Consider the following 17,401-nt stretch of genomic DNA (forward strand, 5'->3'; position numbering starts at 1 on the left):
TGATCGATAAAGGGCCAGACCAAGAATTTCACGTCAAATATGAAGCATGCTTTAGCTAGCATCTAATTTTTTTTTTTGATAAATCACCATTTTGACGCATCTTTCAATAGTTCCCCAAGTTAGTTCTCCAAGCTAGGCCGAAATGACGCATCTTTCCACCTTGGACCACCACCATGTAATACATAGGCTTTAGACATCCTTCCCTCCATCTAACAAATTCCACCGCCAGTGGAATGTTCAGTGCTTTCTGTGAATGAATGAATGAACGGTCTTAGTGCATTTGCCTTCACAAAATAAAAGAGGAAAAGAAGAAGGATCTGGTACAAAAAAAGGCTAGAAAAAGTAGCATGACAAAAATAAAGAGTGAATTGCAGAAATCATCGACAGTGAAGGCTAGAGTTGCATGAAACACACTTCTACATATTTGTGCCAAAAACCACTCAATTTTTTGTTGCAAAAAACACTACTAGGCGGCTTTGGCCCATTTGATGACGATTATGATAGGTGGATCCCAGAAAAGCGGACGTGGCATAACTGTTCACGGGGACGGTGTTAGCCAGGGAATTTGTGTACGAAACAACCCCCTGTAATTTTTCCAAGACACCCTCTTAAACAATGGGCGGCGGCCGTTCATTTCCCGGCCGGATCACGGCGGAAGGTCAACAGGTAGTGGCGGTCCATTTCCCGGCTAGATTCCACTGGATCCGGTGCGGGGCGGGAGAGAAGCGTGTGTTGCTGGCCTCCTAGGCGGCAACAGGGATGACGAAGTGCTCCGCCCCTAACAGGCTGAGACTGTGACAGAGCTCATTGACTTCCTACCCCGCAATGTCGTTGATGCGGAAGTCCACACCGCGTGCCCATGGCCACGAGGTCGAGCGAGCACGACGGCCGGACCCGACGATCGCTCCGATTAGGAGGTCGACCACGAGCTTGACGCGTTCTCGCTAGATCAAGTGCCGGGCTGGAGCGGTTGAGGCCTAATGTGGCCAGATCCGACTTGGTGTCATGGGCGGCCCCGGGAGGGAGGGACAGCCGCATGAGAGCGTGGGTAGGCCTGTCGGTGGCGCGCACGGGGAACTACTAGGGAAAAGCCTATATGTAGATGCTTAGCAATAGGGCGGGGCAGATGGCCCGCTCTCATGTTTACTAGTAGCAGCACGGGCTAAGCAACACATCGCTACTACTAAGTGGTCCCCACGATACTCCAGGGGCAGGCCACAGTAGCAGCATTCGGTATATTACCCGCGCTGCAACTAATCTTGTAGCAGTAGCATGCGTCCTGTACCCAGCATTGCTACTATCTATACGTATAGCCAGCCTATAGGCCTACTACCCAACGCTATAGGTAGTTGTGTAGAAGTAGTGCGGGCCCTTTCCCTCGCACTACTATTAAACCACCTTATCCTCTGCCGTGGGTGTCGGCCCTCACTCTCCCTCTCCACTAACTCTCGCCACCGGCACCCCGCCACCTGGGCGTCGGCCCATTTCCTCACCGCCGGCCTTCCCCCACGTACGTCGGCCCTTCTCCCACCGCCGGTCCTCACCGCGCCTTCTTCGAGCCCGCCGTCGCCCTCGGTGGTGGTGGAGGACCTCCTCGCCGGCGGTCGATCAACATCCGCTGCTGATACGTCTCCAACGTATCTGTAAATTATGATTGTTTCATGCTACTGTACTATCAATTTTATATACTTTATATGCAATTTTATATCATTTTTGAGAACTAACCTATTAACCTAGTGCGTAGTGCCAGTTGTACATAGTCCTCGCTTCTTTACCCAAGGGTAACCCTTGGTATCGAACCCACAAGAAGTTTTGATAATAGACACGGATTCAAGCAACATCTATCATTTATGTCTTCTTTTTGTCCACTTTTTACTTGAAATTTATTTTTCATTTTATTTTTGTGTATTAGATTTTATATTTATATTATTTTGATAAATAGCTTTGAATAATTTCTTAATACTGAAAACTTTTTAAATTTATTTATTAATTTTATTATATGAAATGAACAGTTTTATATTTACAAGGATATATTTTAAGGCACATATAATTCTAAAGTTACATGAACCTTTTTCTTAATTTGGTTTTTACTTAAAATTCATAAACATTTTTTTAAATGTACACAACTTTTATGAAAATTATATGAGAACTTCCGAAATTTCTATGGACGTCTAAAAAATGTGTGAACACTTTTCAGAATTACAATAAGGTTTTTTTAAGGTGTGTACTTTAAAAAAAAAGTTACACAAACAATATGTTCAAATACCTGGACCACCTTTTAAAATTATGCGATCATCATTCAAAATATATGAACATTTTCAGAAGTACGAATAATTTTAAATTTGATGAATATTTTAAATTTGTACACAAAAACATCTGGAAGAGCTGTTATACGACACCTGTAAAATTAAACTAAAAGCATTTGTGACAGCTGCAATATGGACCGGAGTGCTGCTATGTGGTGCTTTACACGAAACATTTTTAAAATTACACATGAACACCTTTTAACATTTGTAGTTTCGTCTAGAAAAATCGCATGTTGTATGCGGGTGCAGCGGCAAAACCTACGTTTAAGTTGTGGGGTCAAGGACACAACTTTTCCTAAAACCTGCTTTCTTTAGTAGGCAATCAACTAATGGTCCCTGGATTTTAGAGGCTAATGACCCCACAGCTTACTAATGACCTCATAGGATTTCCATCCTGGCGCGTTTGTATGATGGCCGTTGTGTTAGAAAATATAATTGGGTTTAAGTTAGAGATACACGAGGGTCAGATCAATATAACACAAAATATTTAACAATCCTACAATTTCTACACGTTGATTATATACAAAGCGGGGTGAAAGCATAATTCACTTTGATAGTTTGAATATTTCCTTTGAAATTTCTCTTCACCCCAGACATATCTTCTACTCCAATGTAATCGATATTAACAAGAGTGGCTGCTCCAGCTTTTCTTGTACGCACTGATGGACGATACCGTCAATGCTGGCGGCTGCGCCAATGTTGGGACTTGGCATTATTGGCGATGGCCATACGTGCATTATGCCTAGCATATACTCCCTACGTCCAGAAATACTTGTCATCAAAATGAATAAAAAAGAATGTATCTAGACATAATAAAAAGGTCTAGATACATCCTCTTTTATTCATTTTGATGACAAGTATTTTCTGACGGAGGGAGTAATAATTAACCTAACTGTTCAGCAGGAGCGGATGCAAGTAGGCATTCTTTCTTCCTTGCTGCTCTCCGTGGTGACAGGTGAGTGAGCTTGGTTCGGATCTGGGTTTAATTGATTTGGGGGCTCAATTTCTCACCAGTTGAGTTCACGGTTGGGACTAAAATCCACACACAGCTAGGCTAGCTACTCACACATCAAGGGAGCTGTTCCATGGAGGTCGGGACGGGTGCCTTGGGGAGCCTGCTTCCCAAACTCAGCGAGCTGCTCTTGGAGGAGTATCACCTCCACAAGCGCGTCAAGAAGGACGTCGAGTCCAGGCCCGGCCCTGAGGGGGGGCGAACGGGGCGGCCGCCCCGGGCCCCCAGGTGCCAAGGGGCCCCCAATTCTTCTCTGATTTCCTGCCCAGAACGCCGAGGTGCACCTGCAACCTTTTCCCTGATTTCCTGCCTTCCTTTCTTCGTGCTTCTAGTATACGATTGATGGTCCTTCCAATTAATTAATAGAGCAGTTATTGGATGCGGTTAATTAGGCACGGTTATGGAAACAATCCGCTCTTAGTTTCCTTACTTAATCTTTCCGTGAAAAACACCTTCCTTAATTCAGAAGCCGAAAGTTGTGCGCCCAATTTTTTGTGAGAAAAACAGGACTGGTGGGAAGCGGCAATGATACGGACGGCGAGAATAGATCAAGATCGCGAAGCTTGATATCCATCTACTACTATGCATGCATGGTGCCGCCTCGGCTCGGAGCAATTAAGTTTCATCCGTAACTTGTCCATAAGTGTAGCATTTTTGCAGTCGCTGCCTCGGACGAGACCACACTGACTCGATGGGAGGCTAGATCAATACTGTTAGGATACGATGACAGTTACAGAAAAGAAGGTATGTCTCTAATCTCTATTTTTATAGGTAGTCTGTATGTATGGCCTAGGAAATTTTATCATGATAGTTGATTAGAAGTATGAATGATCATCGACATGCCCTCTGCGTTGTTGCAATTGGAAACTAACAATTGATTTATCAGTATTGTTAACGGATAGATATCATTCGGGTTATTATTTTTTTATATGGAGGATTAAACTAATCCATATAGGGGCTATACATAATACAATCTGACATCTAAATGGATGATAACGTGAGTGATCATTGGCATTTAAATTATTCATTATTCTAGACGAGGTGCCAGTTTTTTCTACAGCTGATTAGGATGAAAGAAATTATAGGATAAACATAACAATAAAGCTACCAGATATATTGCTAACGAAGAGACTTAAACAGGAACATATTGTATAAATAGTAAAAAAGAAAGAGAAACATACTGTATTTTCTTTGACTAGCGATTCAAAATATTTTTGGAAATACATACTTTTGTTTATATTAAAGGCCCCTAGGTTTAGTTTTGCCCCGGGCCCCCAAAATGTCAGGACCGGCCCTGGTCGAGTCTGTCTCCCGAGAGATGAAGGGCATGTACGCTGCCCTCCGCAAGGTGGCGGAAGTGCCGCAGGACCAGCTCGACGAGCAACTCGTGCTCTGGGCTGGTGACGTCAGAGAGCTCTCATATACCATAGAAGACGTGGTCGACAAGTTCCTCGTGCGCATGCGCATCGAGGAGCTCGAAGCAATAGATAACTCGCACACACTTAGACGGCTAATGCAGAAGATGGCTACCTTCTTCAGAAAAGGTAAGACTCGCCGTCAGATCGCTAATGCGATCAAAGACATTAACAGTGAAATCCAAGCCGTGGCCAACAGGCGTGGGCGCGTGGCAGGTACATGGTTGAAAATATTGTGCCTAATCCTACCCCGGCGACAACTATCGATCCTCGCTTGCGGGCTCTTTACACAGAAATGAAAGAGCTCGTTGGTATCGACGGGAAAAGGGATCAAGAGCTTATAAAGCTTCTATCCATGGGGGATAGTGTTGTCCCCGGGGAGAAACTTAAGATAGTTTCTGTTGTTGGATTCGGTGGATTGGGCAAGACAACTCTCGTCAAAGCTGTGTACGACAAGATCAAAGGAAGTTTCGATTGTTCAGCTTTTGTTCCTGTCGGTCGGAATCCTGATGTGAGGAAAATTATTAGAGATATCCTCATTGATCTCGGCAAATATAACTCAGATCTCATGATACTGGATGAAAGGCAGCTTATAGACAAGCTTCGGGAAGTTCTCGAGCAGAAAAGGTATGCTTAACTTATTACCAAACACACTTGGTAGCTTAAGATGATGATAATTTGTGTTACTACCATGGTTTACAATTAATGATATATCCTCACCTCTCAGAAATTAAGTCTTAGCTATTATATTGTAACATTAGGCTCAACACACCCAATATATTTTGAAATAAAACTATTTATACTGTTAGCATTGGCAAAGTTTTGCGCCAATGCAACATATATGACTAATTCTCTATACTCCTAGGACTATGTACTACCATCTTCAATATAACTCTTATACGCATTGATTATTCCTCTCTATCATTCTCAATATACTTCACGGCTTCATGGCGGCGGCGTGACCGGCGCGGCGGTGGTGGGCGTGCCTTGGTCGCCAGATCTGGGTCCTTCGGCGCGGGTCGAGGCCGGATCTGGGACCTGGCGGCGCGGGCCGAGGGCGGCGCGGGCTGCTAGTCTCTGCCCCTGCCATGGCCACGGCGGGTGGTGGTGCGACGCGGCAGCGGTTGGCTGGTGGGCGGGCTGGCCGGGATCCGAAGCTTCGGCGGGTGGTGGTGCGACGCGGCAGCGGTTGGCTGGTGGGCGGGCTGGCCGGGATCCGAAGCTTCGGCGGCTGGACGACGGTGGGCCGTGTAGATGGGCTCCTCGGTGAGCTTCCTTCGCGATTGGTGGCGGCCCTTGGGATCTCTCCTTGCCGGCGGGCGGGTGTATGTTGGTGGCCTCGCGTGGAGCTGCGGTCGCCGCCGAAGTGGGGCAATGCCGAGTTGTCCGGTGGGGAGGCAGGCTGGAGGGACGGGAGGCGCCGCCGAGCCCGGGACACCCGTCGCTGGCACAGGGGTGTACCGGCCCGGATGCGTCCGCTCCCACTCCTCCCCCGTTTCCCGGCCATGTGTGGGCTGACGCAACTCCGGCGTTGTTCGAGGCGGGACGTATGCCGCGGTTTCTTCGGTCTTGTGCGCCCTTTGGCCCAAGCTGATCACTTTGGTCGGTCTTGGGAGTGTCTGGATGCAGGGCGGCGGCCCCGGCGGCGGGAGGCACGAAGTTCGTGGGCGGGACTTGTGCCTCGGGTGCGGGCGAGCGGCCACGGCCACGCGGGTGGGTGGTCGCTGGTGGTTGACGGAGCTAGGTTGCTTCGGAGGGGTGGGCGTGTTGGGGTTCATTACCTGCCCAATCTTGTATTGGCCGACGGTGGCGGCGTCCGTGGACACCGTATCCTTCTTGTAGGCTCCTTCGCAGTGGCCTTTCTCCTTCAAGTTGCTCCGGGTGAAAACCCGATCTTTGGGATCGGATGGTGGCGGCTATCGTGGTCGTTCCCTTCTTGGAGGCACCATCTTGGAGTCCTGGTTCCGTCGTTCCCGTCTCACCTCCCCTCGGAGGAGGAGGTCTCTAGTGGTTCCAAGTAGTTCGTCCTCGCGCATTTGTAGTGGCTTGGTAGTCGTTGGGGTGGTGTGGCGGTGGCCGGCACCCTTGTATCTTGCCTTGGGTGTGTGTGTTGTGTGCGGTGGTGGCGTGAGTTTGTATCATGGTCCTTGTGGTTTGATGCTTTATATATAAAGCGGGGCGAAAGCATTTTTCGGTAATATTCTAAGATACCATAATACGAGTTCTGTTGAATTTTTTTCATTTCTGATGTATTTTTTGTACTATACCTTTTTCACGTATGAACAAATCAGTATATACGTACACCTTTAAAAATATGTAGACTCACATGAGTTTTTTTCATGAAACTTATTTTGGGGTATCTAGTAATTATTAATGAAGTATATTAAAAATAATAAAGAGGTATAAAAATTTGATCTATGTAGTATAGCGGGAGTATGTACTCCCAGGAGTACACAACAATTTTCCTATATATGTGAGACATGTTTTGTCTAAACCCAGGTGCACTGCACCCAGGATGAACAGTGAAATCAAAGCAGAAATAAATTAAATCCTAAATTTTTTGGCTTCAATTATGACCAAATTTATTAGGTGCTTGCAAAATTTGGCGGCCAAATGACATCCGAGGAACGCTATAAAAAACAGAATGCTCAAAGTTTTGTGCCTTTCAAGGAGATATTTTTTGGAGCTCCTCTGATGTCATTTGGTACCATAATTTGCGAACACCTAAAACATTTGGTTATATATGAGAGCCACAAAGTTTTAGAACTTTTTTATTTTGTTTGGTATCTTTTTACAGCTCATCGTGGGCGCAATGCATTAGATTTAGCCACAAGTTTTCTTTTTTCTGAAGAGGCAAATCCAGCCGCATTCCATACGATGCACGGACATGGAAACTTACTACTATAAAAATTATATGAAAGTAATTAAGGATAATAATGTTGAAGTATATGTGATAATTACTGAATCTTTGCCATATTAGTTTGAACTTTGATTCTACTGTTTGGTGTACGAAACTTAATATGATATCATAGTCAAGAGGTCTTATATGTTCGAGTTTCAGCTTTTGCAGTTTCAATAAAAAAATCTCTCCTTGTCTCCATGTTTAGGCCTTATAGAGCCAATCGTGAGAGGAGATGCTGAAGTATATATATGTGCATTGCTCACACTTCTCCTTGAGTTCAGATTTTTTGCAACTATTTGGTATTTTTGTAAATATTTGAATACAATACTTGACATTCTTGAAAAATACTTCCACAATATGTAACTTTTGTTGGATCTTGTAAGTAGGGGGTGATTAAAATTCATTGTCGAAGTTAACTCTTATGAAACTGAAGATGGTATATAGATGACTCCTAATTATAGAATTTTAGTAACTCGATGTATTGCTACGTGATCGTCGGTCCATCAACTTGCTCCCCCGCATTTCAGCATCCTTGCTTTGGTTCATGATGCATGCTTAATTAGTCAGATTCTCTAGTTTGAGGTCAAAGCTCATTTCTCGTTATTATCACAATTGCTACAGGTACCTGATCATAATTGATGATATATGGGATGAAAAACTATGGGCAGTAATAAAATTGGCTTTCGATAATGAGAACAGTAAAGGAAGTCGGCTGATAACGACAACCCGCATAGTTAGTGTATCAAAAGCATGCTGTTCATCTAGTGATGGTTTTGTTTATGAAATGAAGCCCCTTTGTGACAATGACTCTAAGGTACTCTTCTATAAAAGAGTATTTCATGAGCGTGGATGTCCTAGTGAATTTGAGGAAGTATCTAAAGATATCTTGAAGAAGTGTGGCGGGGTACCATTGGCCATTATTACTTTAGCTAGTCTTTTGGCTAGTGATCAGTATGTAAAGTCAAAAGATGAATGGCAGATCTTGCACCAGTCTATTGGATATGGCCTTACAGAAGATCCTAGTTTAGAGGAGATGCAGAGGATACTTTCATTTAGCTATTATGGTCTACCTTCCCATCTGAAGACTTGTCTATTATATCTCACTATATATCCAGAAGATAGCAATATTGAGAGAGAGCATTTGATATGGAAGTGGGTATCGGAAAGTTTTATTCAGTGTGGAAAGCAAGCAACTAGCCTCTTTGAGATTGGAGAAACTTACTTTAATGAGCTGGTCAATAGGAGCATGATACAGCCGGTGTATGATGGTACAGGCACCGTAGATGCCTGCTGTGTACATGATATGGTCCTTGATCTTATTTGTTCCTTGTCAAGAGAAAATTTTTTTGTTACTGTGTTGGATGGTACTAGAGATAGCACATCTTTTAAAAGTAATATTCGGCGGTTGTCTCTCCAAAGTAGAAATGAAGATCGTCAAGGCATGTGTCAAATTAATTCAATGAGTGCATCACAGCTGAGGTCTATAACTGTCTTTACAAGAACTTTCAATATCATTCCAGCTCTTTTGAAGTTTGATGTTTTACGTGTATTAGATCTGAATGAGTGCAAGCTTGTGGAAAGCAGGGGCGAGCTTGATCTGAGGATTCTAGGGAATTTATTTCACCTGAGGTATCTGGATTTGGCAGGTACTAACATTTCTGAACTCCCAGCAGAAATAGGAAATCTGCAGTTTTTGCAAGTATTGGATGTAGGACAAAATTTTGGGCTAAAAGAATTACCACCGAGTGTTTGTAAGCTGATAAGGTTGATGTTTCTGAATTTTCATTTTTGGTGCTATATGCCTCCAAGTGTGCTGGGAAATCTGGCATCCTTAGAAGTGCTGAGTGACATCTATGCCTCCATTGACATTGTGCAAGATCTTCGCAACCTGGAAAGACTAAGAGAGCTTGCCATTTCTTTCGATGGTAAGTGTTTGGATTTAGAAAAAGCTTTTGTGGAGTCTGTGTGCAGCTTGCACAATATCCAGTGCTTAACTATGCAAGGGGATTTTGAACCGATGGACATCCTAGGGGAATGTTGTTTCCCTACGCGATATGTCCGCCAATTTAACTCCTACTATGTCGGAGTATTTTCTGCCCTCCCAACGTGGATAAAGAGAGATCCCACCCATCTCTCGAGGCTCTCCGAGTTAATTATTCATGTCGACGAAGTGAAGCAGGAGGATGTGGAAATCCTTGGGAGGTTGCCGGCTCTTCGTCATCTCTTGCTAGCAACCAGCCACCAAACGCAGAGGCTGCTAACCATTCGTGCCGATGGTTTCCGTTGTATGGTAGACTTCATATTGGACTCTGGCTCGGGGGCCCTAATAGTTTTCGAACAAGGAGCATTGCCAAGAGCAGAACGAGTAACCATCTGCCTTGCCGTGCGTGTGGCAAAAGAGGACGGTAACGGTGATTTCAACTTAGGCCTGCATGGGAACATGCCATCACTTCGATTTTTCCGTACTGGAATCCATTGGCGTGGAGCGATGGTTGGGGAGGCAAAGGAAGCCGAGGCTGCAGTAAGACATGCACTCCATGACCATCTAAGCATCCCAGCATGGAATTCTATGTGTGGCCAGATATGCCTCAAGGTTCCACCCAAACCTCCTTTTAATTTCATCGTATTCTCCTCACGTACGTACCTATGTACTTAGTTTGTGGTTATATATATGTAAATTGACCTCCTTCCTTGATTTGATTTCTGGATCTCCAAGACGCTGGCGATGACCATGTTATGTGAGACAAGGAGAAGAAAATGGATTGATATACAGCCTACGGCTATCTTGATGGTACGAGATTTATCCAACTGGCTAGTACTTTGTTAATTACTTGCGTCCCGTACATGCATGCATGCTCTTAATTATAGGTTTCTACTCTCTTCGTTTCTAAATGTAAGTCTTTTTACGTATTCCAATATGAACTATATATGGATGTATATAGACATAGTTTAGAGTCTAGATTCACTCATTTTGCTTTGTATGTAGTTCATATTGAAATCTCTAAAAAATACTTATATTCAAGAACGGAGGGAGTAGCTCATTTAGTGTTTTTTCCTTTGGCATTTTGCTCATGTGTAGTGTTAGGTTCTTGATTGATCAAACTTTCTCGTCCTTTCCTAGAGAAACTGATTTTTTTTAAATGGAGGCTTACCCCTGGCATCCGCATCATAATGATGCATGCAACCATCTTATTAAAAAATCCATGAAGTACCACAAAGTCGAAAAAGTATTACAGCTCGCAAGCGGAGCAAATCAAAACGATTAAACACCTCTTTCTCGAATGTCCTCTTGCACAATTATTATGGCGATCAATTCATATAGCCTTTAACGTTCAACATCCAAGAAGCATACACACGTTATTTATAATGTGGCTTAATGGAGTGGACGTACATTTAGCTAAACATATTCGGATAGGAGTATGTGCATTATTTTGGGCTATATGGAATGCTAGAAATGATATGATTTTTAATGGGGCACAATTCATCAATTTTTTGCAGGTTATCTACAGAGGTACAGCTTGGAGCCGTATGTGGTCCTTACTCACTCATGCGGACTTCAGGGAGCCTTTGGTTCTTGGGTGCAACCGTTGGAAGACGGTAGCACGGGCTATCTTCAGTCGATTTGGGTGGCGAGCTAATAATAGGCTAGGTGTGTAGGCATCGTAGCTTATTATTCTATTGCCGGATGTGGCACTTTTTAGTTCTATATCGCCGGGTGTGGCGCTTTTCAGATTTATTTGCTTTTGACTACTGCTCAGTTTATGAGCTTGTTTAGACCTTATGACCTTGTTACGTTTTTATTTAATAAAATAGCTGCATGCATCGATTGATGCAGAGGCCGGGGGTATTCCTCCTTTTTTTTAAAAAAAAATCTGCATGGTTTTGGCCAAATATCTTCAAATAACATGTACTAGTGTTTTTAGAATTTTTCATTTTATCAAAATTTACATGCACATTTCTTTTTTTTCTTTCACTTCCATTTATTTCGTTTTTCCATTTCATAGTTTCCACCTGTTACGCCAATACATAGCCCATTCACGTTATTCAGCTTGAACATATTTCAAATAAAACTTTACAAAAAAAAATTGCGCCAAAAGTATCTTGCAAAGTTGCATGAACACGCTATGTATTTCAGGTAGTCCATGCATGCATGATGCACAGTCGTGGCAACCATTAATTGTTGGGCCAAGGGCCGCATGTATGATGAATCCTTGGGACTTGCATAAAATATACGCCCTGGCGTGAAAGCCCTACCCTCTGCTCGCAGCTGCTTTTCTTCACGCATATAGATGGAAATGTACACACTTCACGCATATAGGGCGCACAACTTAAATCGAGTGTCTCGACAACCTATCCATTTGCATTGACTCGGAGTTTAAACGCGGCGCGCACTACTCCTACTGCTTGGTATAGAGCATAAACAAGCAAATGAGCGGTAAGAGCCGGGTGACAACAACTGACAATCTCCGCTTAAACTTAACCTCCACATCAGCCCAAGGACACAGCAGACACATGCATGCAGCACTGCAGGAGCAATGGAGATCTCAACTGCTAGCTGGGTTTAATTTGCATGTGGCCTCGGGGGTTGCTGACTGGCGTCAAGCATGCAGACACAACTGGTTTAGTTTATGACGTCCGAGGCAGCATCTAACGCGCGCATCTTTTGAACGACATTCGTCCCAAGATGCATCACATGCACGCGCACCGGCCATGTCATGAATGCGCGTGATCGCCACCTTCCCAATAAGGAAAAAGTCCAAAACAAACCCTGAACTCGTAGGCTCTAGCTAAATCGAACCCCCAACTCACAATCCCCGAAATTGACACTCTGAACTCACTAATCCTGGTCTAAATCAAACCCTGAGTGCCCTTCCCAAACAGGGATTGCTGACGTGGCTAGTAGCAGCCGGGATTGCTAAATTTTTTGGTGGAAAGTGAGAGAGATGGCCGGTTCGGTGCGTAGAAAGGTGGCCCGGCCCACTTCGAGAGCCCATCCAACGAAGCAGTCGAGGAGGCGCCCCCCTGTATTCTTCTCTGCTCCCGCGACGGCAATGGCGGCAGGCGGGTGATCGACGGCGGCGGCGACGATCTAGCCGGCGCGCGACGGCGAGCGACGGGCTAAGGTATGTGTGCGACGTTCTCCTCCTCTTGGCACTGTTTTTTTTGACCTTTGCACACAACATTAGGGTTAGGGTTTTAGGCGGGGATTTCCAGTACTTTGTGGAGGGAAAGGAATGATTTTTATGTGAATAGGGTATGTTTTTTGTATTCGAATTGTGAGTTGGGGTTCGTAGTAGTAGTGCGGGCAAGTGATATTTTTCTGTTTATTTCAGTTTCATCATGGATCCGACGGAGATACTGAACGTGAGATTCCATTTTGGTGGCGAGTTCATCAGTATGGGGCCAAATTTGCAATATGTTGGGGGGGATGATGAGATGTCAGAGATTGAGAGGGATAAGTTGTCACTGCAGGAGGTGAAAGGGTTTCTGAAAGATCATATGCAGTTGAAGGAATCAATGAAATTTTATTTTCAGATACCTGGGAAATCAATGGAAGATGGCTTGATGTTTCTGAATGATGACAGTAAATGTGTCCAGATGGGAGAGTACACTGATGTGGGAGGAGTAGCTGACATATATGTTGAGTATCATGGAGAGGAGGACAGTGAGCATAGTAGCAGTGGGAGTGATTTTGAAAATGATGAGATGATGGAGGTACTTGATGCTGATGATGAACCTGACATTGTCATCACAGCAGAGCATGTTATGGTTCCTGATGATACTGGTGTGATCACTCAAGTAATTTGCCAGTTCATGGAAGAAGAAGGCAAGTGGATGCAGAGCAAGTGGAAGCAGAGCAAGTGGTAGGAAGCTCCCAGCTTCCAGTTTCCCAGGTGTTAAATCCAACTCAAGCATCAAGTGAAGCACCAATTGCTAAAGATTCAGTTAGTGAGTCTGATTCAGACCCTGAATATGAGCCACACAGTGAGGACAGTGGGGAAAATTCAGAAGTTGTGGAGCTAAGAAGGCATGCTAGAAAATTTAAGAAGAAGATGAGAGACACCAAGAGTTGGATTCAGAGAGATTCCACAGCTCCAGTTCCAGTTGAGCTCATTGCAAATATGGAGGAACAAATAGAAGCAGATGAGAAAGATTGGGCCTATGATTCATCTGATGAGGATTACTCATATGATGAAGATTCTGATGGACAAGTGGTGATGAGGAAGAGCCAGTTTCCTAGATACAATAATGACACAAAGATTCCACACTTCAGCTTGACAATGGTGTTCAGAAGCAAGAACCAGTTGGTGAAAGCACTAAAGACGTATGGCATTGCCACCAAAAGAAGCATTCAATTTCTTAAGTCTGAGTCAGATAGATTTAGGGCCAAGTGTGGATGGCCTGGTTGCCCTTGGCTGCTTTATGCTGCCAAAACCTCAAGAACCAGCAGGTTCCAGATCATTACCTTCAATGATGAGCACCATTGTGCACAGAATAGAGAGAACAAATTAGTGACTGCAAAAGTAATTGCCCAAAGGTATGAGCATTTTATTGTAGCAAATCCGATGTGGAAGATTGAGAGCATGAAGGCAACAGTGCTTCAGGACATGTTTGCAGATGTATCCACTTCTAAGTGCAAGCATGCAAAGAAGATTGTGATGGACAAGTTAAAGGCAGGCATGAAAAATGAGTACACAAGGGTATTTGATTACCAGCTGGAGTTGCTTAGAAGTAATCCTGGCAGCACAGTTGCAGTGTGCTTGGATCCTACCAACAAGGTGCAAAATGTTTTCCAAAGCTTTTATGTGTGCTTCAATGCTTTGAAATTGGGATTCAAGGCTGGCTGCAGGAAAGTAATAGGTTTAGATGGTTGTTTTTTCAAAGGAGCAGTGAAGGGAGAGTTGTTGTATGCCATTGCCAGAGATGCCAATAACCAAATGTATCCAGTGGCTTGGGCAGTTGTTGAGCAGGAAACTAAAGATAGTTGGAAGTGGTTTGTTGGCTTGCTTATCAAGGATCTTGACATTAACAATAATGGAGCTGGCTGGGTCTTCATTTCTGATCAGCAAAAGGGTTTGATCAATGCCATGAAGGATTATCTGCCAAATGCAGAGCACAGACAATGTGCTAGACATATCTATGCCAATTGAAGGAAGAAGCATAGGGAACATGAATGGCAGAAAAAATTCTGGGCAGTGGCCAAAGCATCCAACAAACAAGATTTCAACTACTACAAGGCAAAGCTAGCACAAGAAACACCAGAGGGTGCAAAGGATATCATGAACACAGAGCCAGGACACTAGGCAAGAGCATTTTTTGCAGTAGGTTCTTTCTGTGAGTCAGTTGACAACAACTTGTGTGAATCTTTCAATCATGCCAGTTCGCGCAAGCTGGGCCATCTACAAGTTCACAAGCTGGGCCATCTACAAGTTCCACAAAGAAGAGGAAGAGAGCCCATGCATCTTCAATACCAAGCTTTCAGTACTTCACTGCTAGTGGCAATGTGTAATCTTGCTTAGTTTCTAGTGGTGCAAACATTAATGCTATGTTTATAATCCAGTGTACTGTTGTTGCAAACCTGAAAGTGCACCAGCTTTTGTAACATTTGCAAACATGGATTTCATGTTGCAGATGCTATCTAGTACTTATGAAGCCAGAGATATTTGCTCTAATTCTTGATGTCAGCTGCTATGTACCTATGATGCCATCTATTTCATTTAGTTATCTATTTACAATGCCAGCAAAATTTCAAGTCCAATTGACAGAAATAGCATACATTCCAAATGGCAGCAAATATACCAGTCAAATTGACAGAATTATATAGCTTGATTTTCATTGACTGCCAGAACACATGTTCATACATAACAACCCAGATCACAAATTCCATTACAAACCATTGCATACTAACTTCAAAATGACTACAGTGCATACTAACTTCACTTGCCAAACTGACATTCAGTACACTAGCATTTTCCCAACAACTACACCCACCACAAACACAATGAAAACCATCACCACATTCCTATATTTCCCGTTCATTGCTTCCAGCTCTGCATTCCTCTCCTTTAACTCAAGCTCAAGAGCCATAACCCTTGATGCATCATGTCCAGGCATAAGCACATTTGGGCACTCCTCTTCAGTCTGAACCACAGATCTTTGACCCTTTAGCCTCCACACCTCATCTCTCAAATCTCCAATCAAGTCACTAAAAAACTTGGGCAAAGGATCATCATGCCACTCCACATAGCCACATCCACCATGCTATTCAACAAAAATGAGGCAAGAACAAGAAATCAATCAATTTCAGACAAAACCAACAAATGAGCAGAAGAGAATGGATATGAGCACTCAAATTGGGGCTCACCATTGCATCTACGCACACGTAGTACCTCCTGCCGGGATTTTGACGGCTCCATGAGATCCATCTCGGCGCCTTCCGTGGCTGTCTGCAGTGGCACAACTTTGGCGGCTCGTACGCCATTGGGCTCTCCTTGTAAGCGACCGGAGACCTCGAATCCATGTCTCTCCTTCCACTGGCGCGACGGAAGCCGGGGGCGGAAGAAGCCCCGGAAGTCCACGACATCGCGGCGCCGCCGCTCTGCGCCCCGTCCCCCTGCCGTCAGGGCCGGTCCTGGGGAGGGGCGAACGGGGCGGCCGCCCCGGGCCCCCAAAAGCCAGGGGCCCCCTCCCAGGTATACGTACGTAGGTATACATACAAGCTTCGACAGGAAAAATTCTATCAGCGCCTCGCTCAGCTTCGCGTGCTAGCCTAGGAAAGTAAATACGTTGGGCCTGGCCCATGTTTGCACGTACTCACGTGGAGTCGTGGAGAACTGCAGATCGGAGAGGAAAAGGAATCGTTGCCTCGTTGGATTGATTTCCTGTAATTTAGGAATTAGCTTCGGTCTTTCCTCAAAAAAATAGAGATTAGGATCGGTCGTTCCCTGCCTTTTTCCTGTTCCGCTGTTCCTGTTCGTCTAATCTCTTCGACTCTCCTCACGAACGAACGACGTGACGACTGCAGCAGGCCAGCAGCAGGATCTCTCATCTCTTCGACCGAACAAGTATGTCTCGGCGCGCTCTCTTCCCTCGCATGATCTTGGTCCAATTTCTTTTCTTTCTAATCCTGATTCCCAATTTCTCAATCAATCGAACAGATTAACAGGGAATTGTTTTTAGGGCGCTCAAATCATTGCACCCACGTTGCCAGATTAGATTGCAGAAAGAAGGTAGTATACCATGCCCTAGCAGATTCTCATTATATTAGATGATCTTTTGTACTTAATCTAATATTTTAATTAGCTTTGTGCTAATTTTGAAAGTGAATTGTTCCTTTCAATTTCAGCAGGGTCATGTCGAGTACAGGTAGAAAGTATTCATCTGGAAGTCATAAAAGAAAGAAAGAAGAAGGAGGCAGGTGAGGAGAAAGAAGCATTGAGCGGATCTCTTTTTAAATATTATAAGAGCGATACGAGCACGCCAACTAATCCAGACGAGTTGGCGATAGTTCTTGTGGGTGACCAGACTGATGGCAATCCGGAAGATGATGGTCATACTCCTACAGAAGGCAATGTTGACGTCAACATGGATGATAGCAATGTGAGTGACCATGAGTCCATATTTAATTCATCTGCGGCAGGATCTACTAGTGTTGATGAGGAACCAATTAGTGTGGATATTTATGGTCCAAGCAATTAGGGTAATCTTGATAACAAAGCGAGGGACATATTAGTGGAAAGGGGGTCTAAAAGGGAAGAAGAAAACA

General features: G+C 44.3%; 1 pseudogene; it reads left to right on the plus strand.

Moving 5' to 3' along the window:
- The first annotated feature begins 3,391 nt into the window (after positions 1–3,391).
- On the plus strand, positions 3,392–13,503 carry LOC123104055 (disease resistance protein RGA5-like; annotated as a pseudogene).
- The last annotated feature ends 3,898 nt before the right edge of the window (positions 13,504–17,401 follow it).

This window comes from Triticum aestivum, chromosome 1B (assembly GCF_018294505.1).
Source record: "Triticum aestivum cultivar Chinese Spring chromosome 1B, IWGSC CS RefSeq v2.1, whole genome shotgun sequence".
NCBI lineage: Eukaryota > Viridiplantae > Streptophyta > Magnoliopsida > Poales > Poaceae > Triticum > Triticum aestivum.